The 25,054-nt window shown below is 42.3% G+C and overlaps 1 protein-coding gene across 1 annotated transcript in view; it reads right to left on the reverse strand.

The window, feature by feature from the left end:
• Positions 1 to 25,054, reverse strand: part of HIBADH (3-hydroxyisobutyrate dehydrogenase) — a 165,162-nt gene that overhangs the window by 10,377 nt on the left and 129,731 nt on the right. The window contains exons 8-9 of the transcript XR_013996579.1: positions 8,478 to 8,609; positions 4,335 to 4,535 (exon numbers count right to left, since the gene is read on the reverse strand). The gene's annotated coding sequence lies outside the window, so the exon portion shown is untranslated. The remainder of the gene's footprint in view (positions 1 to 4,334; positions 4,536 to 8,477; positions 8,610 to 25,054) is intronic.

Raw genomic sequence — 25,054 nt, forward strand, 5'->3', positions numbered from 1 at the left:
AATCCTATAACAAGAGAAGTAAAGAAGAAAGCACACCGAGACTTGTAGATGGGGCAGAGGCATGAAATGGGCTGGTCTGACACCCATGTGTGGCGTTTTTTTAACCAGGAAGGATATATAGGCTGTGGAGGCCTCCCATGAGGAGCAAGGGGTCCTAGCCCCAGACTAGACCCCTCAGCTCAAGGTTCTAGTGCTGTGAAGAGAAGCCCCCATAACTTCAGGCTATAAAAACCAGTGGTGATTGTGGCCCAGTGACACAGAGGCTGGGGGAGTCCCAGGCAATTCCTCTTAAAGGGCTGGCACACAGATTTACTTGGTCTCACTCCCTTTGAGCTCTAGCACTAGGAGAGTGACTTTGTGAGATTCAGGGATATATCAGGAGGAACTGGATTGTCTAGCAATGAGGAAATAACTCAGGGGCAGCTTTCTCCCAAACAAAAGTGCTGACAGAGGTCATTGTCCCTATGCTGAGACCTCCCTTGTCACAGAGCAGACTGGCAGGTGCCATATCTGAGTTTCCATCAGCCTGGCTCACACTGTTCACTCTGCCCTGGTGATTCCTTGAGATCCTGCCCCACCCAATTTGCAGCCCCACCCAAGCTGTTTGTAGCAGCTTTTCTATATGAATGGCCTCAGGCTTCAGACTTTCCTAAAATCTCTCAAACAAGCAGCAGCTGGCATCAGCATGTCCAAAACCTATCAAGAAGAGGCCCCAGACCTGGCACTAGCACCAGCTGGACTTATTTCACAGTTTGGCCTCTCCTGGACACTTCCAAGCCCAACACAAGTAGCAGCCATCTGCAGATCACTCTGTCGCTCCTGACGGATGGTCCCAGAGAGAGCATAGGCAGTGACTGACTTTTCATCTCTAGAGGGGCCCCAGAGCCAGTGAACCCAGTGAACAGCTTCAGACCATGCCAGATTATAACACCATCCATCCATGAGTGAAACATGTAATGGGGAGACTCTGTGACCACCAAAGCCCCACTGAAGCACGTCCTGCTCCATAGAGGTGTCTTCTGCACAGCAGCTCTTCCACTATAGTCATACACACCAAGATTCTTGCAACGATTACTCTCTCCTTAATAGAGATACTCTACAATAAGCATAACTAAGAATACCACTAGCAATTCACTTCACGTATTTTTGAAATTGAAAAATACTATTAGAAAGAGTGATTTTTTTCCCAATCCATCAAGAATTATACTCCAGAAGGGGAACTCAATAATAGGATCATCGATTTAAAATGAATCAAATATAAATATAGCTTGTCCCCACATTTATAACACCCTTCTCAAAGAAAGGAAGGGAGGGAAGGAGGAAGAAAAAGAGGGAATGAAGGATGGATAGAGGAAGGGGGCCAGGAGGCAGGGTAAATCCTTTGGCTGCTGAGCAACAGGACTGAATACTAAGTTATTTTCTCCTTCGTGTAGGTCCTTATAAGATAAAATCAAAATTAAAAGTTAAAAGAAGAGTCTTTTGAGGATTACATACTATTGTTTGTATATTCTATTAAATCTCCACGTGGGAAATAGCCAAAGCAACCAGCCACATTAGGAGTGGAAAATGCCAGGCCTCCCTACAGAGGCCAGAAGTGCCAACACTGAAATTGTCCTATGTAGTTAATGTCATCAACTCTGACACGACTTTGTTTTGCACCCAGAGGAACCCTGGGTCAAGGGGGAGTTAGAATGATCTTTGCTACCCCAGTAATCTTGCCTACGGTTTATTTTCCCCCCAAACTGGCAGGAACATTATTTAGATTTTCATTTTAAAATGTGTTAAGTTTGGTTTAACACTGGTTTAAATGATTGGATATTGGTCCAATAAGAGAATAGTTTTAGGTATAAACTGAGATTATAAAACTGTTTCAGAATCTGCTTCCACAGTAAGTCGTAAAAGCTGCCATTTTGCTCAGAGAACCACTGGAGAAAATCGTCAGTCCCTTAGGGCTGGCGGAGGAAGTAAAAAGCGTGGGGGAATGAGATATTTTTAGCTTTCTTTCCTCACAATGGGCAGTATTATAATAGAAAAAGGACATAGGAGATCAGCTGACATATTGTGTTGCTCCATGTGAGTGTAAGTTCTCTCGGTTTTTCAGCTTCTGCCCGGTTGGCTAAAGGTCTAGCTGGGGCCAAAAGTTGGAATACTCACACATGGCTTCTCCATGTGGCCTGGGCTTCCTCCAACCATGGTAGGTGTGTTCCAAGGGCAAATGTCCTGTCAAGAAGTGAATTGGAAGCTATATCCTTTCTATGACCTCTCCAGGGGTGGGCAAACTTTTTGACTCGAGGGCCACAATGGGTTCTTAAACTGGACCGGAGGGCCGGAACAAAAGCATGGATGGAGTGTTTGTGTGAACTAATATAAATTCAAAGTAAACATCATTACATAAAAGGGTACGGTCTTTTTTTTTTTTTAGTTTTATTCATTTCAAACGGGCCGGATCTGGCCGTAGTTTGCCCACGGCTGAGTTCTAGCCTCATAAGTCCATTGATTAAGGCAGTCACCCCAGGATTCTAGGTAGGAAAGACCTCATCTCTTGGTGGAAAAGCACCAGGCACATTGTGAAAAGGACATGTGGGTTGGGGTAAAGGTATCAATGGGGCCATCTCTGGGAAACGCAGTCTGCCATACTATCCAAGGGGGTAGAGGTTACTGCTAGTGATAACATTAATGCTTGGAAGGTCTAATAGACATGGCTATTGGCATACTTTTGTTAAATCCCAGACTAGCCTTATGCAAACTCACTGAAATAGGTAAGGCTTATCTTCAAAGAGGTCTCCCTGGCCCTAGGCTTCTACTTTAGTACTCTATTATTGCTTCCTTCTCTCCCAAGGCCATAATACCTCCTAGGTGCCCCAGGTAAGTCTTCATGGGAGGGAGAGAAATAGAAAAGTTAGGATGGCTAATAATGTTAAGCATTTTTTCATGTGCCTGTTGGCCATTTGTATATCTTCTTAGGAGAAATGCCAATTCAAAACCTTTGCCTATTTTTTCAATTGAGTTGTCTTTTTTTAAAGATGGAATTGAAATAGATATTTAAAAAAATTTTTTTTATTGATTTCAGAGAGGAAGGAATAGGGAGAGAAAGATTGAAACATCAATGATGAGAATCATTGATTGGCTGCCTCCTGCACGCCCCCTACTGGGGATGGAGCCTGCAACCCAGACATGTGACCTTGACTGGAATTGAACCCGGGATCCTTCAGTCCCCAGGCCAGCACTCTATTCACTGAGCTAAACCAGCCAGGGTGAAATAGATCTTTATATATTCTAGATATGAGTCCCTATCATACATATGATGTGCTAAATCTTCCTCCCATATTGTGGGTTGTCCTTTCATTTTCTTAATGGTGTTATTTTGAAGCACAAAAGTTTTTAATTTTGATGATGCCAATTTGTTTATTTTTTCTTTTGTTTGTTTGTGCTGTAGTGTAATATATAAGAAACCATTGCCTATAACAAAGTCACAAAGATTTACCCCTATGTTTTCTTCTAAGAGTTTTATAGTTTTGGTTGTAACATTTAGGTCTGATCCATTTTGAGTTATTTTTTGTATATGATGTGAGGTAGGGATCCATCTTCATTCTTCTGCACCTGGACATCTAATTGTTCACGTACCATTTGTTGATGAGTCTACTCTTTACCCCATTTAATTATTGTGGCACCCTTGTCAAAAATCAACTAACAGAGCCGAAACTGGTTTGGATCAGTGGATAGAGCATCGGCCTGCGGACTGAAGGGTCCCAGGTTCGATTCCGGTCAAGGGCATGTACCTGGGTTGCGGGCATATCCCCAGTAGGAGATGTGCAGGAGGCAGCTGATTGATGTTTCTCTCTCATCGATGTTTCTAACTCTCTATCTCTCTCCCTTCCTCTCTGTAAAAAATCAATAAAATATATATTTTTTTAAAAAATCAACTAACAGAAATGTTTGTGTATGTTTTTTTCCATAAAGGTCCATTAATTTAGTTCACTGTTCTATATGTCTGTCCTTATGCTAATACCTCACTGTCTTGATTACTATAACTTTGTAGTAATTTTTGAAATTTAGACAAGTGGATTTGTTCAATTTGTTCTTCATTTTCAATATTGTCTTGGCTGTTCTAGGTCCCTTGTATTTTTATATGAATTTTAGGATCAATTTCTTAACATCTGCAAAGAAGTCAGCTGAAACTTGAAAAGTATTGTGTTGAATCTGTAGATCAATATGGGGACTATAGAATTATGTTCATAAATTCACAGACATACTAGTGAGCAAAAGAAGCCATCATAAATAGTACATACCATGTAATTCCACCTGCATAAAGTTTAAAAACTAATAAAACTTACCTATTGCCTTAAAAATCAGGATTTCCCATTACGATGTTGGGTAGTAACTGGGAGGGTGTACATGGAGACCTCTGGAGTCCTGGTAACATTCTATTTTTCCAGCAAGACATTGGTTAGACAGGTGAGTTCACTTTGTGAAAATCCATTGAGGTGTCAATTTGTGGATTTTTCACTTTTCTGAATGTTATATTTGAATGCACTCTTTAAAAGAAGAAAAATTGTGTTATTGAGAAAATGTGTTAATTATCAAATACTCATTATTTACTAGCACGTTCTCTGTATATGATGTATTTCTCATTGTACTAAGGTGTTTTTTTTTTCTTTGCACGAAATATTTTCCTTGTGCATACTTTCTTTATATTGTAAGATTAAAATTTCATCTAATAATAAGTCAATAGCAGAATTTAATTTTTCATTTGCTCTGGACTGTATTCACTTAGGCAGATAACACAATCTGAGTTCCCAAGGGCTATAAGATTTTAAAATCTACCATTTCCCCCTCAATCCCTTAATGCTCAGATGAAGAAATGCCCCAGCTGTAGCTGGCCCCTTATGAATTCATTGTAAAAGGGTTTCCCTGTACTTCAGAAAACAATTCAGAATTCTTCATAATGAAAGGTTCTATATAAAGAAGGTAATATAATGGACTTGGCTTTCAACTTCTTTCATTTAAGCCTTAACAGAAACATGAATCTACTATATTAGCATCATAAACCAATAGGTGCTATATAAATGCTGAGTAGAAATATTCTGGGTGAAGAAAATTGCAACTATCGCCATGTATTAGCTAAGTGCTTTACCTAGTATTATGCAAATGAGGATTAATAAGGCAATTACACTTAATTAAAATAGTAATAATAATAATGCTACATTCTTCTACATTCTTTCAAGTCTCTTGGAGCCCATTGACTTAGTTATTTGGTGTGTGTCTGCCACCTAAATCCCAAGCCTATTAAATGCAAACTCACATGAGATTCCTCTTTGGAATGAAACAATCCTCCTTTGAGTTGGTACCTAACAAAAGCTTCCAGAAAGCTAGGGGGATAGGAGTAAAGGAAGCCCCTCTCTCGCACAAGATTCACTAGATACTTTGAAAGAGCCCATCACATTTGAAACCATACTCCCATGCCCTGGGAAATGTATAATACTGCCTAGAGCAGGGGTGCTCAACCTTCTGGCCCTTTAAATACAGTTCTTCATGTTGTGACCCAACCATAAAATTATTTTCATTGCTACTTCGTAACTGTAACGTTGCTACTGTTATGAATTGTAATGTAAATATCTGATATGCAGGATGGTCTTAGGCGACCCCTGTGAAAGGGTCATTCGACCGCCAAAGGGGTCTTGACCCACAGCTTGAGAACCGCTGGCCTAGAGTTACTTTGATGCTCCTCAGCATTTTGATGCTTCTTCAGCGCTTCCCAACATTATGATCATCATTAAAGAGTTGCTGGTTGTCATGATAGTGACAACCAGAAATGGCCAATGTTCTCCCTACATGAAGTCTAAAAGTTATTAGAACACTTTTGATGAAAGTTGTGCTAACATGAATCATTATCATCATATTGTTCTTTCTTTATTACATATTTGGGGACTGAGAGGGGATTTCCATTTCTACAGGAGCTGCAGAACAGATAAAAATGTTTTGTGGGTCCTCAAGTCCAGATTTACATAGAAATGTACTTGTGGAGAAATCTACAACTCTTAGTTTTGTGTGTAGGACAGACGAACTACTCTACTGTGTGGGTGAAAAAATGGAAATCTACTTTTATGTCCCATTTTTGAGCTTTACTGTGATGGGATAGAGCACAGTAAGGCAGGCTGTTTGCTTGTTTGTTTGTTTTTATACTCAGCCCTCTGTATCAAATGATGTAAACCACCAATCTTTTTGTAGGAAGTTCCAAATTTCACTTTGGATAGACACAAATTTGAAAATAGAGTTGGGGAGAGATCGCACAGACTGGGGAGGATGAGAAAGAGAAGATGGTGAGCAGCTGCTCTATCTCACTAAAGATAGGGCCAGGCTCAACTTGAATGGAAGGGTGGGTTTGTATGTTTCTGAAAGGAGCGTAAGTGAAACGTGCAAGTCCCTCACCTCAGGGAAAGCACAGAATGAACCCCATTCTTGTCTTTATTCCTGCAACATCACAGAGGTTTTATAAGACATAGCATATTATGTGCAAGAAGATCCTTGTCTTAAGGGTAGCCTGGTGGGTTCCAAAGCTCTTTCTGATGTGGAATACTTTGTTCAAGGAAATCTTAACATGAAACCCCAAATAGAAAACAAATGAAAGCCGTCCAAGGGGACCCTCAGCAGTCTGTTATCACTGCTCTAATCTAGTGGAATCCATGAGGTGAGGTCATTGTTAGTGAGATCCACACAATCTTTAGTGACATCTTCATGAAGAAGATGGGGCCTGAACCAGGCTTTGCATGGCCAGTAGACTTTGCCTGGGTGATGTGTCTCTCGGGGTTCAATGCAGGAAAAATAAACCACTCCAGGCATATCAAGCAGAAAGGAATGAAGTTCAGAGAATTAGGTGCCTTCCAACATCACTGGAAGGGCTGGAGTTGCATAAGCCAGAGGGGTCTTTAGGCTAGAAGTTTGGTTTCAAGGTCACACCACAGCGGTTGTGATTCAGAGGTCAGGAAACTGCCAGAAACTCTATTGCTACCACTGTGGCTGCTGCAACCACATCTGTCAGTGTCTGCTTGTCAGACGGCACCACTGCAGGAAGACAGCCTCTGCCTCCTCCGTCTTCTAATCTCCACGCAAGAGCATCTCATTGCAGAACCTAAACTGCATCCAGAACCACAGCGTCAAGGAGTCTGAAACAGAGCTTTTAGCTTTCCAGCTCCATGACACAGTAAGGGACCTAGAAGACACTGACTGGATCTGGTCCAGAAGAATCCAGGGCGAGGCAATGTTGGGAAGAGCCTGGTAGAGGTGAAGCGGATGCAAACTGGAGGACAAATTTAGTCAAGTGAAAGCTGCAGTTGTGCTGGGAAGTCAGTAAGAAGCTCCGGGCCCCCAGTGGATCAATGGAGGTGGAGGAACCCCCCACTCCAGAACAGTTGAAGAAGAGCTGGAGCAGTCTTTTTAAAGGATGATTTGAGATGCAGTCTTTTATTTCTCTATTGTTATAACATAAGGAATCTATGTTTGTTGTAAAAATATTAGAAAATACGTAACTCCTCCCCACCAAAGTCACTCACAATCCCACCATCGGGAGATAATCTGCTGAATCTCTTTCCAGATATTCCAGGGTATGTGTTTTTTTACTGTAATATCATGGTTTTCAACTTTTTCTTTCCTTATGAACAACTTTCCACATAACAAGAGGCCCCCTAGTGACATTGCCAATGTCTTAGCAGCCACACTGTCAATAGTATGCTGTTACACAGAGATGCCTCCTGTTTTACTTAAGAAATACTTTATTTAAAGCGCCTCTTTGTTGGACATTCCAATATTTTAGATGAAGAGTGATGGAATGAGTACAAATGCAATATTTCAGAGGAGGTTTGAGTTGAGAGGCGTTAAAAGCAAAAACGTCCATGAAACGTGAGGCTCACATGTCACAACTGGAAGGAACTGAGAGGTCACCCTTGTCCACCTCCCCCTGTTAACAGGGGGGACCATCAAGGCCACATTTCACTTTTCTTTTTAATTTAAAAAACTATATTTTATTGATTTTTTACAGAGAGGAAGGGAGAGGGATAGAGAGTTAGAAACATCGATGAGAGAGAAACATCGATCAGCTGCCTCCGGCACACCCCCTACTGGGGATGTGCCCCCAACCAAGGTACATGCCCTTGACCGGAATCGAACCCGGGACCCTTGAGTCTGCAGGCTGACGCTCTATCCACTGAGCCAAACCGGCTAGGGCCATTTCACTTTTCTTTACCCTAAACTCCTTGTTCTCATTCTCTGCCTTTCTTTAATCTGTCCTAAGCCTTGTGTACAATTCATGTTAAGACTCAAATCTTAACAGCAGCAACTAACAGAAAACGTGATCTAAACAACAAGGTCAACAAAAATCCTTTATTCCAATTTCTGTTCAATTCACCTAGCTTTTATGAGAGACTTCTCTGTGGCTAACACAGTGTTTTGTGGGGAGAGGGTATAAAAAATCAGATACAGACCATCAAAGCACCGACTGTCTACCAAGATGAGAAGAAACCTTTCAGTCATGTGGAGGTCCCTGCTTGTCTTTTATGCTGGAATGGCCCTGGGTCGCAGGCAATTTCTTCCATAATTCCTTCACCTTTTGGGCTCTGGTTGTGAAAAGGCAGAAAAGTGAGAAAGAACTGGATACGGTTTCCAGTTTTCCAGTACAGGAACATTTAAGACATGACCTTGAATAATTTTCTTGTCTAGACATTCTTATTTATTTATTTATTTATTTATTTGTTTGTTTGTTTTTAAATATATTTTATCGATTTTTTACAGAGAGGAAGGGAGAGGGACAGAGAGTTAGAAACATCGATGAGAGAGAAACATCCATCAGCTGCCTCCAGCACAACCCCTACTGGGGATGTGTCCACAACCAAGGTACATGCCCATGACTGGAATTGAACCTGGGACCCTTCAGTCCGCAGGCCGACGTGCTAGCCACTGAGCCAAACCAGTCAGGGCAATCTTTTTATTTTTTTAATAAAGCCATAGGCAGTTGTCCTTGTGGTTCGTAGCTACAGTTCGTTACCAAAAGAACGCCAGGCTTTCAACTTTCAAATGGTGTTACACCCTCCTCTGTTGTCTCTTTCTAGGTCAGGTTTCCCCATCTCGATCATCCCTCTCCACATAGTGATCACACATTGCATGTTTCAAAGTGTTCGGTTAATCATTCCACTTTTTCCAAGAGAGTAGCTAACTCTTGCTATGCTGCAGGTTTTGAAAGAGTAAATCTGCCGATAAATAAACTACCCAGACCAAAAAGCCATCCCACAAATTCTCCCAAATGGAGCTGAACTGTAAGCAGAGAAATGCAGCCATAACAATCACACGCTGCCTTGGAGCTCCTGGACCCATAGGTCCACTGGCCCAACTCCAGTGGGAATGAAGCCTCCGCTTGTCCGTCCCTGGACACTTGACCTACACCTTCTGAGCTCTCAGCTGGATGCATCTGCAGCCGTTTGGGGGTTATAAATTCTGAGCATGGTTTAAGATCTGGTCATTTTGCCCTGTTGTTCTTGTATTCTTCCTGTTTGATAATTTGTAGCTTTTAATTTGTCTGGTCAGAGGAATAGCTCTTAGCAGATGGTTGTAATCAGTCCCTAGGGGTGAGCCTTGGAGGGAAGTTGGACGAGAGACTCCAGCAAGGATCAAGGATTCTGTGACTCACTCGGCTGGACCCCAGGCCAGGAGTGAGGGTGCTGATTGCTTCCAACCTGTTCTTCAGTGAGTCGTAAATGTCATTGGTCTTTCTTCACATGGTAGGGATGCTATCCACATAAGAGAACATGAAAAATAATATGTACTAAAAATGTATTCGCAGGATCCAAATTTATGCGTGCCTAGAATTGAATTGTTGAGTCCAGTCCTTTTGTCATTCTTCTTATGCTCAAGTTTTAGTAACAGGATGTTTTCAAATAGTTTACATTTCTCCTGGGACAACTTCCCTAACCAAATAGCTGGGAGTTATTTAGTTCTGCTCAATTCTTGTTGTTTCCAGTCCCTAGATTTAGGCCATTTCTGCAAGCAGGATCATGCATTGAAGATAATGGGATTTTCTTGTCTGTCCTGAAGGAGAAAAACTATTAGATCAGTGGGAATTTTGCAGAGAACTTTATTAAATCCTTGAATGTTAAAAAGTTTAGTTAATTGGCATCCACATATGATAGAAGCAAATTGTAGCTGGCATTCAGAATATGGTTGATGAAAATGTTAGTGCTTATATATAGATGCTCCTTGATTTACAATGGAGTAGCATCCAGAAGTTGAAAATCATAAGTTGAAAATATTGTTAAGTTGAAATGCACTTAATACACCTGGCCTACCTTAAACGTGCTCAGAACACTTACATTAGCTTGCACCTAAACAAAATAATTTCGCTGCTGCTGGCCAGGATCATGAGAGCATATTGTACCCATATTGCTAGTCCAGGAAAAGATCAAAATTCAGAATTTTAAAAAATATGTTTTTATTGATTTGAGAAAGGGAGGGAGAGGTATAGAGAGATAGAAACATTGATGAGAAACAGTTGGCTGCCTCCTGCATGCCTTCCACTGGGGATGGAGCCTGCAACCCAGGCACGTGCCCTGACCGGGAATCAAATGCGTGATCTCTTGGTTCATGGGTTGATGCTAACTACTGAGCAACAGAGGCTGGGCTCAAAATTCAAATTTTAAAGTATGGCGTCTACTGAATGGGTATCACTTTCACACCATCATAAAATCAAATCATTGTAAATTGGGGACCACCTCTATTTGTTTTATTAATATTATTTTATGTAATGTTATTCTCTAAGAAAATTATATTTATGAGGCTTTTGCTTTTACCTCTAAAGCCTTTTACTGTACTCCAAATTATCTTTCTTTCCTTTTCTAATTACAAAGTATATCTTTATTGTGGAATATTTAGAAAACTTAAAAGTACCTGTGATTCTTCAATCTTGGGGTCATTTTTTAAAAAACAGTCAATGGTGCCCTGACTGGTTTGGCTCAGTGGATAGAGCATTGGCCTGTGGACTGAAGGGTCCCGGGTTCGATTCTGGTCAAGGGCATGTACCTTGGTTGTGGGCACATCCCCAGTAGGGGGTGTGCAGGAGGCAGCTGATCAATGTTTCTCTCTCATCGATGTTCCTTACTCTCTATTCCTCTCCCTTCCTCTTTGTAAAAAATCAATAAAATATACTTAAAAAAAAAAAGACAGTCAATGGTGAACATTTTTTTTTAACTCCTCACCTGAGGATATTAGCCATTGAGTTTTTTTGTTTTTTTTTTTTCTTAGAGAGAGAGTGGAAGAGAGAGGGAAAGACAGAGAGAAATCTCGATGTGAGAGAAACACATCGATTGGTTGCTTCCTGCATGCACCCCAACAAGGGCCTGGGCTGGGAGAAGCCTGCAACCCTTGACTGGAATTGAACCCGGGACCCTTTGGTCTGCAGGCCAACGCTCTACCAACTGAGCAAACCAGCTAGGGTAGTGAACATTCTTTGAAATCTTATACAACTTAATTTTTTCTGAATTAAATACTTTCCCATTTAAACCCTGCTTTATTCTTCTGACAAATCTTGTTCTAGCATCAGGGCTCCTTGATGCCACAAATCAAATGCCACAACTCCCAGTTCTACCTACATTGACTCCTCTTCAGAAAAGTGGACAAGAAAATATGGGCAAGAGGTGGACTAGCATGGCTCATCTCACTGGGGCCTTGGTTAAACCACTATTTCTGTCTTAATGTAATATTCTGTGAATAACATCTAGAACCATGCATGTGATTGAGGAGATCTCTCAGTACAAGACATATGTATTCAACAGGTATCAGTCCTGGCTGGAAGAGAGTCTTGAGAAATGAATATTTGGACTTGGACATATTGCTTTTTGAGGCAGAATAGTGTTTCTGAAATCAGGGGCAAAAATATGAGTGAATATCCAGTAGGCAGCTAACCGGGCCTGCAGGGGAGATGTTACTCCCAGAGGAACTTGGGACAAATCTGGGACACTAACCAAGGGACTCTAACCCAGGATCCCAACAGCTTGGTGCTAAGTTGAGTTATTATGCATGTTTCCCCCATATAAATCCAAAAGCCAATCAACAAGACAGTTATTTTTTTAGAATTGGTCAATACAAGTAGTAAGAGATGAAGTAATATTCTTGAACAGGGCCCATGGAGCTTTTACTGAATCATGGAGATGTATTTATGGCCACATTCACCCCCTATCTCCAGCAGATGCTTTTCAGATACAACTAGGCCAAGATCCATGTCAAGAAATGTTTATTCTAGAACCAGTAGTTTTTCACACAATTTCTAAACTGAAAGATATACTCTGGCTAATAAATATTAGATACGGAAAAAATTCTGTGTATTTAATTCAACAGATTTTTATATTAGTATAACTTAATTATGTAGGTTTGGATATGTGTGCATATCTTACCTAATAATAGATAAACATGTAAATTGACCATCCCTCTGCTATGCTCACCAGCCAATCAGGAGAGTATGCAAATTAACCCAATAAAGATGGTGATTAATTTGCATATGTAGGTGCAAAGCTGCAGAGCAAAGACTGAAGGCTCCTGCCGGAGCGAAGGCCTGGGTCCTGGGTGCCGGAGGAAAACCGGCCGGCAGCCAGGGAAGGAAGGCCTATTGCACGAATCTCTTTCTGCAATGGGCCTCTAGTATATATATGATTTTGTAGGACATTATTTATTTAATGGGCTTCAAATGTAACTTGATTCTAAAATTTCCTCTAAAGCTACATTTCTATGACTTTTTCTTAAGCTTACTGGTACATTTTCCTATCTCAATTTCAAAGTAAAGGCATTCTCCAGCCAATACCCTCCACCTTGAACCCACTCTAAGCTAAGAACTTGCTAATTATCCATCACCTCCCCATTCTTCACCTTGTCTTTCCTCCTATTTATCACTTCTATTCACTCACTCTAGCTTATAGATTGGGAGAAGTGTCTAGAAGCATAAAGGAGATTTTATTCGGATCAGCAGCTGTCACAACAAGGTTTTGTTTTACTGCAGCCTTGCCCTTCCTTGCTCTTTTCTGCAAGGGAGTGGCTAATTGCCCAGATTTCTAAGATCTGGGGTTTAAAACTCCACCTCTCTAGGCTGTACCTATTACTGGATGAGATAACTACATTTGGCAGAGGTGCACATAGCTGTTTTGATGGCAGAGGACATTAATTTGCAACCACTGCTGCACAGAATGAAGGAAACTCAACTGCTGCCCCCCTGGGAGAAGCCACTTAGGCAAGAAAATAAATAAGAGGATTTTTATTATATTAGGAACTCTTAGGCTTGTGCCCAGGGACGCTCCATCTTTAAACTCTTGTCGTTTTTTGTTTACACAAAAATTATAATGGAAGAAAAAGGGCTCATAGTTCTCTGTACAAGCATTTCACATTTTAAAATGTTTCCATGTTCTTTCAGGGTAATGCAAGCCACAACTTGCATTACTTCATCTCCTTAAATGAGATAACAAATGCAAAGGGCCTGGCATGGTCCCTAGCACATAGTAGGCCACATAGAAATGTCGTTTTTTCTTTACGTCTCATTCTTTTTCTTTACATCTCTATCTTGTTGCCCCTGCTTCTTTTCAGAAGTCATATCGGAAGAGAATTCAGAATTCCAGCATGTCTGCGCTGGTTGGTCAGAACCAATGAACATAACGCTCTACTGCTGGGCGACAAGCACTCCCTGCACGTGCTTGTGGGTGAAAGACTCTTCATTGTTGGGTGCAAGGAAGCCATGTTCATGCAGTTTGCTCTTCCCCCACCTGCTACAGTTAGTTCTACAGATGGAGTGTTGGTCTATTTGCGGGAGAAATAATAACGCACATAAAGAACTTTAATAATAATGCTGTGTGCCAGGTACTAGATGATAATACTGTAATAACCATTACTAGTGTAGCTAATAATTACTGAGCACTTATATGCCGAACCCTGTGCTAACTGTTTTTACACAATCTACTTATTTACTGAATAGGCCCAATGAAGTAGGCTCTAATCTAGAAACATCTTTATCTCTTTCAAACACAGTCTGTCAGAAAGGGGACAATATCAGAGTCCTGTCTCTGCTGGTCACTTCCAATGATTTCAGGTATGACAAAGTCCAGTCCAGACTAAGACAGAGCTTTAGACTCAGATCAGGTTTAAAGCTGCCTGGATCCTAAATGGCTTCCCAGTTGCCATCTGCAATCCCCGTGAAGACCAGCTGTGCCTGACTTCATGGGCTGCCCCTGTAATTGCTCAATATCCTCCTCTTTATTTGAGCAAGCTGGCAACCTTACAGCCATCCTTTCCTGACTAGAAGAAGATGGGCAATAAATTCTCAGCAGAGCTTTTGAGAAACAAGACAGTTTGGCGGCAGCAACCTCACTGGCCACCACCCAATTGCTCTGGCAGGAACTGGCTGCCTTTCTCTACCTTTCTCCCTGGGAGAGCTCATGTGTTGTTGTGATTTTTTAATTATCATCTGTTTGTGTGAAGGGATGCTGAGGCTGAAGTTTCAGCCAGGCACCAAGAGTTGGGGGGGAGGGGATTTTTTTTTTTTTGAGGAGAGTATTTGGGGCGAAAGTCTCACCCTTGATCATGAGAGAGGTTCTGCCCTCTCACCTCCAGTGAGACGGGGCTACTGGGCAAATTAAATATGTAAGTCCTGTGAAGTGACTCTCTAGCTTCCTCTTTCAGTCTATTGGGGCCATGATTGCTTGGTCCCTCTTTGTAAATCCAGAGGGATGTCTTGGTCCACTCTTTCAAATGTTTGGTTCCTTATCACAGAATGGCTCCATCTTGGGGATTCTGTTAAAATCTGAGACAACAGGGTAAATCCTCTCCCACATTCTGGGATACAAACAATATCTAACTTAATTCTCAAAACAGCCCTCTGAGGGAGATAGTAAGATTTCTGCACATTACAAATGAGGAACTGTGAGGAGAGTCAAGATCTTATCCCAGATCACACACTGAGTAATGCTATTACAGGATTAAAACCCAGGTCGGTCTGACTCCAAAGCCCATCCTTCCCACCTACCCTGGGCCGAGAAGGCACCATATCATAGCCTGGTCAGGGTAGTGGGGGTGCCCACAGTGGCTCTGCCTCTGATGGCAAGGGCTCCCAGGGAGCCTAGACGTAAGAATCACTTGGGAGGTGGTGGGAGACAGGTCTGCAGAGAAAGGCTGAGGCCAGATTGTGGAGGGCCTTGAGTGTGGGATGTGCATTTAAAAATGGTGGGGGATCCATAGACGAGTGGATAAAAAAGCTGCAGAGTATTACTCAGTCATAAAGAAGAATGAAGTCTGACCATTCGTGACACCATGAGTGGATCTATAGGGTATTATGCTCGGTGAAATAAGTCAGTCATAGAAAGACAAATACTATATGATTTCACTTATATGTGGAATCAAATGAACAAAATAAACCAACGAACAAAATTGTTGAGTGCAAGGCTCATAGACACAGAGAGCAGACTGGTGGTTGCCAGAGGGGAGGGAGGTTCGGAGGACTGGGTGAACAAAGGTGAAGGGGTTAAGAAGTACAAATTGGTAGTTACAGAATAGACACAGGAATGTAAAGTACAGCATAGAGAATATAGTCAATAATATTGTAATAACTATGTATGGCGTCAGGGGACATGAGAAATATCAGGGGGAAAACTTTGTAAAGTATTATAATTGTCTAATCACTATGCTGTATACCTGAAACTAATAAAAAAAAATATTGAAAGTAAACTGCAATTGAAAAAAACAACACATAAAAAACAACAAAGCAACAAAACAACATAAAACAAGAAAAAGGAAACTACCAAAAAAAATTAAAAATGGCGGTGACGTTCAGGCTCTGCCAGAGATAATGGGAGTCATTAGAGTTTTGAGCAGATAGTGAGTCCCTCTATCCCTTCCTCACAGGTTGTCCAGGTGGTGGAGTGGGAACAGGTGGAGGGAGCAGGGCTGCAGTCCGAGCATATGGCAACCGTCTGAGGGAGAGGGATGAGCCCGGGAGGCAGTGCTGGCAGTGCTGGCGGGGATGGAGGAGGAAGGACCGGTGCAGGAGGAAAGTGGTGACCTGCAGCGCCCACCAGTTCACACACACAAAGCATGGAGGCAGGGACGGGAAAACAGTGTGAGCGCTCCCCAAGGTGCCCCGGAAAGAGCAGATCCACAGGCCTGCCTGCGAGCCCAGCCCAGCTGGCACACACGACAGAGAGGCTCTGAGCTCTGCAAAGGTAAGACGGGGCTCAGCAAAACATGTCCCTGCAGCATTAGACAGCAAGGCCCAAACATGTGTTTGCAATGAATTCCTGGGCTGCTAATATTTAACACAGCTAGTGACCTGCGGAGACTTCAGATCTGGGGACAAGAGCTACCTGCAAATCTTCGTTATTACTTGAGAAGCATGCAAAGGGAGCCTGGCTGGCTCACTTCTTTTCCTCTTCTTCAAATGTACATGCTGGAGTCTTCAGGGTGACGGTGTGTGTGTGTTCACATCTAAATCGCCTTCTCCCCGCATTCACTAGACCCCTTTCCCTGCCTGAATCCAGTCATCTTGCAATGACCAGGAAACTCCAGGTCAAGCACGAAACTTCTCATTCTAACTCAATTTTTGCTTCTATTTAAAAGGTCCATGAGGTAGCACCCACAGGTCAACTTCTTGTTCAGCCATAGGTCCCTTTGGGCTGGGATAAGGGGACGTGTGAGTGTCTGCCTTGGGCTCCCAGATGAAGTCCGCATTGCTGATCCCACCAGTCCTTGTGATTGGTCCCCTTCTTGCCCTTCCAGCCTCCTCTTATCACTCATGGGCTTGCTATGTCCCAGCCTTTCTGCTTCTTCACACCCAGAGGCAGGGGCACATTTTATTCTTTCTGTTTTTTTATTTTTATTTTTATTTTATTAAATCTTTATTGTTCAGATTATTACATTTGTTCCTCTTGTTCCCCCCCATAACTCCCCTCTACCCAGTTCCCACCCCACCCTCCTCCCTCACTCCCCACCCACTGTCCTCATCCATAGGTGCACGATTTTTGTCCAGTCTCTTCCCGCATCCCCCACACCCTTTTCCCCCCACCCCCCCGAGAATAGTCAGTCCACTCCCTTTCTATGTCCCTGATTCTATTATAATCGCCAGTTCATTCTGTTCATCAGATTATTCACTTGATTTTCAGATTCACTTGTTGATAGATGTGTATTTGTTGTTCAAAATTTGTATCTTTACCTTTTTCTTCTTCTTCCTCTTCTTAAAGGATACCTTTCAGCATTTCATATAATACTGGTTTGGTGGTGATGAACTCCTTTAGCTTTTCCTTATCTGTGAAGCTCTTTATCTGACCTTCAATTCTGAATGATAGCTTTGCTGGATAAAGTAATCTTGGTTGTAGGTTCTTGCTGTTCATCACTTTGAATATTTCTTGCCACTGCCTTCTGGCCTGCAAAGTTTCTGTTGAGAAATCAGCTGACAGTCGTATGGGTACTCCCTTGTAGGTAACTGACTGTCTTTCTCTTGCTGCTTTTAAGATTCTCTCTTTGTCTTTTGCTCTTGGCATTTTAATTATGATGTGTCTTGGTGTGGTCCTCTTTGGATTCCTTTTGTTTGGGGTTCTTTGCGCTTCCTGGACTTGTAAGTCTATTTCTTTCACCAGGTAGGGGAAGTTTTCTGTCATTATTTCTTCAAATAGGTTTTCAATATCTTGCTCTCTTCTTCTGGCACCCCTATAATTCGGATGTTGGTGCGCTTGAAGCTGTCCCAGAGGCTCCTTACGCTATCTTCGTATTTTTGGATTCTTTTTTCATTTTGCTTTTCCAGTTGGGTGTGTTTTGCTTTTTCGTATTTCAAATCATTGACTTGATTCTTGCAATCCTCTAGTCTGCTGTTGACAGTCTGTATAATATTCTTTATTTCAGTCAGTGTATGCTTAATTTCTAGTTGGTTCTTTATCACATCGAGGGTCTCATTAGATTTCTTGTAGATCTCATTAAGTTTATCGGCGGTTTCTAGAAAATTATTGAGAGACCTTAAAAGTGTGGTTTTGAACTCTATATCCAGTAGTTTGCTTTCCTCCATTTCTGTCATTTGTGTCTTTTTTCTTTGCCTCCACATTTTTTATGCTTCCCTGTGTTGATACAGTGGTTTTCTGTGCTAAGTGTCCTCTAGGGCCCAGTGGTTCAGCCTCCCCAATTACCTGAAGAGGACACTCTTGGTGCACCCCCTTTGTGGTCTTTGTGCACAGTCTTGTTGTAGTTAAGCCTTGATTGTTGTAGGTATCACTGGGAGGAATTGGCCTCCAGGCCAATTGGCTGTGAGAATCAGCTGTGTCTGCAGTGGGAGAACTTCTGTGCTGGAGACACCCCTCTGGGGCAAGACTTGCTTCAATGGGGCTTTGGTGCTCACTGACTCTGCCCCCTGAGTCTGTCCTTTATGTTTCCATGGAGCTGCAAACTGGATGGTCCCACTCTGACCTCTGGGCTTCCTGGCTCCTGGATCTCTAGGGAGGTGCTAATCTAGCCTTTGCCTGAGGCTATCCAGCAAAAGCCTCCCAGCAGGGCTTGGGTGGGGCGGGTCCCATAGGATCAACAGGGCAGGGATAGCAGTTATGGCTGCTCTCAGTCTTGCCCTCAGAGGCTTTGCTTCTCAATGTCCCGGTAATCACTGCAAGCCCCTCCGAGAGAAAGCTGCCCTTGAGTTCCGACCGCTGCCAGACAGTCCCACTTCTCCCGTGTGAGACTGGGTCCCTAGAGACTCACCCAGAACTGGAGCTCAGAGCCTGAGACTCCCTCCCGATTGAAAACGACAACCGCGCCCTCAGCCGCCAGCCCGCTCCTCATGCACCTCCGCACCTTAGTATTGTACTTCCGCACTGCGCCTCCTCTGAGTCTTGGTATGCTTTTCTCTTTCCTTCTAGTTGTAGAATTTCCACTCAGCCAGCCTTCCTGTGGTTCTGGGTGATGCCGTTCCGTCTTTTAGTTGTATTTTTGAAGTGGTTGTGTGAGGCAGCAATCTCCGGTGTTTACCTATGCCGCCATCTTGGTTTCTCTATTCTTTCTGTTTTAAATGTCCTTCAAGGGCCAGCACCATGCACACCCCTCCTTCTTCACCCACTTCCAAACCACCTTTAATACCTGGGGTAGGTGACACCTCTTCCCAGAGCCGTTTTCTCGCCCACTGCTCTGAGCTTTCTTCTGTGTTCACAATGGCTTGGTCACAACACTTTCACACTGTGTTTTAAAGCATTTTTCTCCATATTATAAAAGTCACTCATACTTTTTATAGAAAATTTGGACAATACAGAAAAGCTTATAACTTGGGGTTATAAGCGCATTTTTTAAAATATATATTTTATTGATTTTTTACAGAGAGGAAGGGAGAGAGATAGAGAGTCAGAAACATCGATGAGAGAGAAACATCGACCAGCCGCCTCCTGCACATCCCCCACCGGGGATGTGCCCGCAACCCAGGCACATGCCCTTGACCGGAATCGAACCTGGGACCTTTCAGTCTGCAGGCCGACGACGCTCTATCCACTGAGCCAAACCGGTTTCGGCTATAAGCGCATTTTGATGAATTTTTTCCAGCCATATTTTTATGCATATATTTACACATTTTTACATACTCAGAAAAGGGGAAAAATCAAATGCTGCTAAAAAGACAAGGAGAATATTGAATGAAAACAGTTCAGTGCATGCAATGTTTCTAGGTGGCTGGTAACTTTAATAGGCAGTTCAGAAAATGTAAAGATCAGATTGTAAGGGGTGTGTGTGTGTGTGTGTGTGTGTGTGTGTGTTAGCACCAGTTTAACAAAAATATGTGCTGGGAAGTTAGAATTTAAACAAAGCTGCTTATATAGTTTGTATTCTCCTTTTTTGGCATTTTATTATGTTCTAAAACTTTTTTAAAAAGCATTTCTAGACTATAACCCTCTGTTTTATCATTCTCACTGTATTACATACTGTTTGCTTACTTTTTGGTACCCCCTACCAGACTCTGTGCTTATTCAGTGCAGGACCTGGGAATTTTATCATTTTATATCTAATACCTAATACAGCCTGTTTGGTTAGCATGTCATAAAATGAATGAAGGAAAGATTACCTCACTCTTCCTGAATTTTTTTCACTCAGTCAACCAACCCCTGACTATTTGTTATCTACTGCTGAGTTGTCTGAGACTTAGCGTGAGTCCACAAGTCACGTGCCCCTTCAGGGATGAAGGCCGGACTCTCCCAGCTGCTGGGAGTCCTGCTGACGAAAAGCTCTTGGGGATTGTCTCTCCTAAAGGGAGCTGCTTTGTCCAATGTCACCCCCTTTCCCACGATGGCCTGCATCCAGTCCATGGAGGTATAAAGCCCTGGCCCCAGTTCCCCAAATGCAGACAATGCTGAGGGATTTTCCCAGCTTCAGTACTTCCCTTAGTGTCTGCTGAAGTCACGAAGACCACTTCACAGCCCAATAATGCTTCCTTCTTTCCTTTCCTCAGGGGCTAAGATCAAGAGCAACCCCCCAACCCCCCCAGTAAACTTTCTGCACTTCAACCTCCACCTCAGAGTCTGCCACCTGGAGAATCCAACCTACAACAGTAGGGATCTAGAAGACGCCTACACACACCCCCAACTTGCATCTTACTTCCAGATTATAGATTGTAAACTCCTTGAACAGAGACCATGTCTTATGCATTTCATAGCACTGGGTCTCACCAAAGTTTCTAATGCATAGGACACTTGCAAATATGCCCCCCAATGAAAGGATAGCAATGAATGGGGAGGGATATGTGAATAAGAGGTATTCTGAGTGGCATCAGCTCAGTGTTGATAGCGAGTAGAATTAAAGGCAAGAATGATTAATAAGTGATTCCCAAGGGTCATGTCTGAGAAACCGAGAAAGGGAGATGCTGCTGGGAGCAGAAGTTAATTTTGTGAACAATTGGTTTAAATTAATTTGATGTGAACATGTTGCATTTGGTGTGTGCAGAATCTTCAATGGAAAATTTCTAATGGGCAGTAGTTGATCTAGAACCAAATCTTGTGTATGAGACAGTTTAGACATGTAGATTGAAGCCGTATAGATTCACACAGAGGTAATAGTTGAAGCTGTGAAATAAGTTTATAAATTCAAGACTAGCAGCTGGCCCTTCCATTAAAGGAGAGAAGAGGGTGCATTGAAAGGAAGGAGGAGAGGTCAAGTAAAAGGCTCAGTATGTGGCAGTGTCTCCAGAAACAAAAAGAAGAAAATTTTAATAGTGATTTTATCCTGTTTCTATGGCTCGAGCCATGTGAGCTGTACACTGAGTTCTCTGTCCCATGATGTGAATATAGTGGAGGACACAAAGGCAATGCAGAGAGCAGGGCAAACTCCAGGGAACAACAACTGATGTCCTCAGAGTAAGAAAAATATCAAGATGATAGAAAAGGGGACTGCCTAGTGAACAATACAAAGCTCTTGGAAATTAAACACATGATAACAGAAATTTTAAATGTAATGAATTTGGAAGATAATTGACTAACTCTTCCAGAAATTAGAATACATAGGCAAAAATATGCAGAAGTTAGAGAATTAATATGGGAAGTCTAATTTCTGAAAGATAAGACAGATAAAATGAACCAGAGATTTATTAAAATATCTATACTAATAAAAGGGTAATATGCTAATTAGACTGGGTCAACTAGACATCTTCCGGATGTCTGACTTCCTTCTGGACAAAGCCACGGTGGCGGGGGCCAAGGCAGAGGTGGTTAGGGGCGATCAGGCTGGCAGGGGGGCAGTTAGGGGGTCATCAGGCCAGCAAGCAGAGGTAATTAGGAGTGACCAGGACAGCAGGGGAGCAGTTAGGGGGCAACCAGGCTATCAGGGGGGCAGTTAGAGGGTGACCAGGCCAGCAGGGGGGCAGTTGGGGGCAATCAGGCCTGCAAGCAGAGGCAGTTAGGGGTGATTAGGCAGGCAGGCAGGCAAGCAGTTAGGAACCAGTGGTCCTGGATTGTGAGAGGGATGTCTGACTGCTGGTTTAAGCCCCATCCCACAGGGATCAGGCCTATACCGGCAGTTGGACATCCCCCGAGGGGTCCCGGATTGGGGAGGGTGCAGGCCAGGCTGAGGGACCCACTCACCCATGCACGAATTTTGTGCACCGGGCCTCTAGTATATATATAAAAAAATTATAGAAGAAAACTTTCCTGTAGGATGTGAGTTTTCAGATTGAATGGACTCAACGAAGGCCAGCACAATGAATGAAAATGACCCAAAATAAAGTCTATCATCATAATATTGTAGAGTTCTGGGGATAAAGAATAAATGTCTTTGAAGTCCTAAAGGAAAATAATTTCAAAACTAGAATCTCACACCCAGCTAAGCTTTGACAAGAAAGACAATCTCAAAATGTATCTTCCATGTATCATTTTCAAAAAGTTATCTTTGGTGGAGGATATGCGCCACCAAAAAAATGCAGCTAAGAGAGAGTATAACCCCTAGACAGAGACAACAGTGTGGTGACGGCCAGAGGGAAGGGGGTGGGGGCTGGGTGGAGGTGGGCAAAGGGAGGGGGGTGGGGGATGCGGACATCTGTAATAGTATCAAAAATAAAAATGAAAAAAAAAAAGAGTAAGGTATGACATTAGCAACAATAACAACATATAAACAAACAAAAACCACAGGGTCCAAAAGAAAGAGAAGAAAAGGAATTCCAAGGATGATAAGGTGGAGGAATATGAGAGGGCTGAATTCTGATCTTCCATAGCAGGAAGTTAATGAATAACACCCATAACTGAAAAAAAAATTTTAAAAATCAGTAAAATATTGTTACTGAGAAATATGACAGTACATAATAGAGAAACAGTTAAAGGGATGAAAGGAATTTCCTGGAATCTCATGGAAACAGGAATTGGAAGACAGAGTGAAAAAAAATGCTGTTTTTCTTTCTTAGTCTTGTAGTAGTTATTTGACTTTTAAACTAAGCACACTTATTACTATCATACAAATTAAACTTAAATGGCAAAAGGTCCATTAATATGCCAGAAGTAATCTGTAAATTGTGTGCAAAAATAGCCCCTCCCCCACACTATTAGAAGTAGTATTTCAGGAGCGAAAGTGAGCCCCTCTGGTTTGTCTTTCTTCCTCTGCAAATGGCTTTTGGAGCCAATTCTTGGGAGCCCATCAATCTGCCAATTAGGAGCAACTGCAAGATTAACAGCAGGAATCACGACTGCAAGGAAACAGTTACCATCCCATAAAATTATTGCCTTTCCCAAATTAGAATAAACCTGTCAAGACAATGTTTAACTGTCTTTATGTAAAAATCAAAATGGTCTGACTCCAACTGACAAAGACTCTTCCAACTTGTCTGCCACGAAGTGCTCCCTTAGTAAGTCGTATACTTCAAGCTGCATTTGCCGTCTGGGGATATGCAGTTGGCCAGCCCACGAATCCAGAGAGCTGGCTGCCTCGGGCACACGATAGAATAACTGGCTCATTTCGTTATCCTGGAAGTCCCCGCAGGCTGGGTGGATGTCGCTCCTGCAGGAAAACTATGAAGTAAAATATCCTTGCACCCTCACTGATCAATAAAACAAAATAAAAAATCTAGCTCCTCCACTTGGATGAGAGGCAATTTTCTGTGGCTTCTCATAGCTGCTAGAACTTCACAAATACACATCCCCCAAACCACCAGATGAGACCAATTGGTACAGTACTAGTTATTTTTATGTGCTGCCTCATCCTTTATACACAGTATCTCAGATCACTTTAAAGTGAGAGGGCAGAATGGAGAGTGTGAGTTATAAAGCCTGAGGGATCAGGACTAATGCTGCGGAAGTAGGACATGGCCCACTAAGGCTTCTGGGAAGGAAGGAAGACTAAGAGTCAGATGCAAACCACACTGGTAGGCCCTGGCAGGGACAGGGGAGAGTGGTAGCGGGAGCCACACTTCACTCCTGAGTTGAGGAGCTCACCATGAAGGAGTGATCCGAGCTAGAAGACAGATGTACACTACAAAGGCCTTATGCTTATAGATCTCTCTTGGCAATACTTTCCTTATTAAGAGATTTATTGAGATATAATTCACACGCTATACAATTTTATACCCACTTAAAGTATAAAATTAAATGGTTTTTAGTACCAGTATATTTACACTATCGTGCAAACATCAATTTTAGAACATTTTCATCACCTCTCAATAAAATCCATACCCCCTAGCAGTCACTCTCTTTCCCCTTCCCTACCCAACACCCAGTCCTGGGCAATCACTATTCTACCTTCTGTCTCTATACCTTTGCCTTTTCATATAAACAGAATCATACAATATGTAGTCTTCTGTGACTGGCTTCTTTCATGATGCCTAAAGCTTTCAAGGTGCATCATGTTGTAGCAGGTAGCAGTACTCCATGCCTTTTTACAACAGAATAATATTCCACTGTATGCATAGACCACATTCTGTTTGTCCATTCACCAGTTTCCACTTTGGGCTGTTATTAATGCTGCAGTGAACATTTATGTACAAGTGTAATGTGAACATATGTTCCCAATTCTCTTGGCTACATATCTAGGAAAGAAACTTCTGGGTCACGTGATAACTGTGAGAAACATTTGGAGGAACTGTCAGATTGTTTTCAAAAGCACCATTTTACATTTTCATCAGCAATGTATGAAGGTTCCAATTTTTCCACTTGTTATTATTTTTTTAAAATATATTTTATTGATTTTTTACAGAGAGGAAGTAGAGGGATAGAGAGTTAGAAACATCGATGAGAGAGAAACATCGATCAGCTGCCTCCTGCATACCCCCCACTGGGGATATGTAACCAAGGTACATGCCCTTGACTGGAATCAAACCTAGGACCCTTTAGTCCCTAGGCCGACACTCTATTGACTGAGCCCAACCGGTTAGGGCTCCACTTGTTATTACCTGTCATTTATTATAGTCACCCTCATGGGCATGATGTGTTAGTTCATGGTCCTGATAATCTCTCATCTTTAACTTTGTTCCTACACTCTCATGATATGCAGGCATTAATGGCCAGCAGCTTTTTTATTAAAATTCCAAGATGGAAAGGAAAGAATTAACAAAGAACTCTTG

The sequence above is a fragment of the Myotis nattereri genome, assembly GCF_964212035.1.
Source record: "Myotis nattereri genome assembly, chromosome: 11".
NCBI lineage: Eukaryota > Metazoa > Chordata > Mammalia > Chiroptera > Vespertilionidae > Myotis > Myotis nattereri.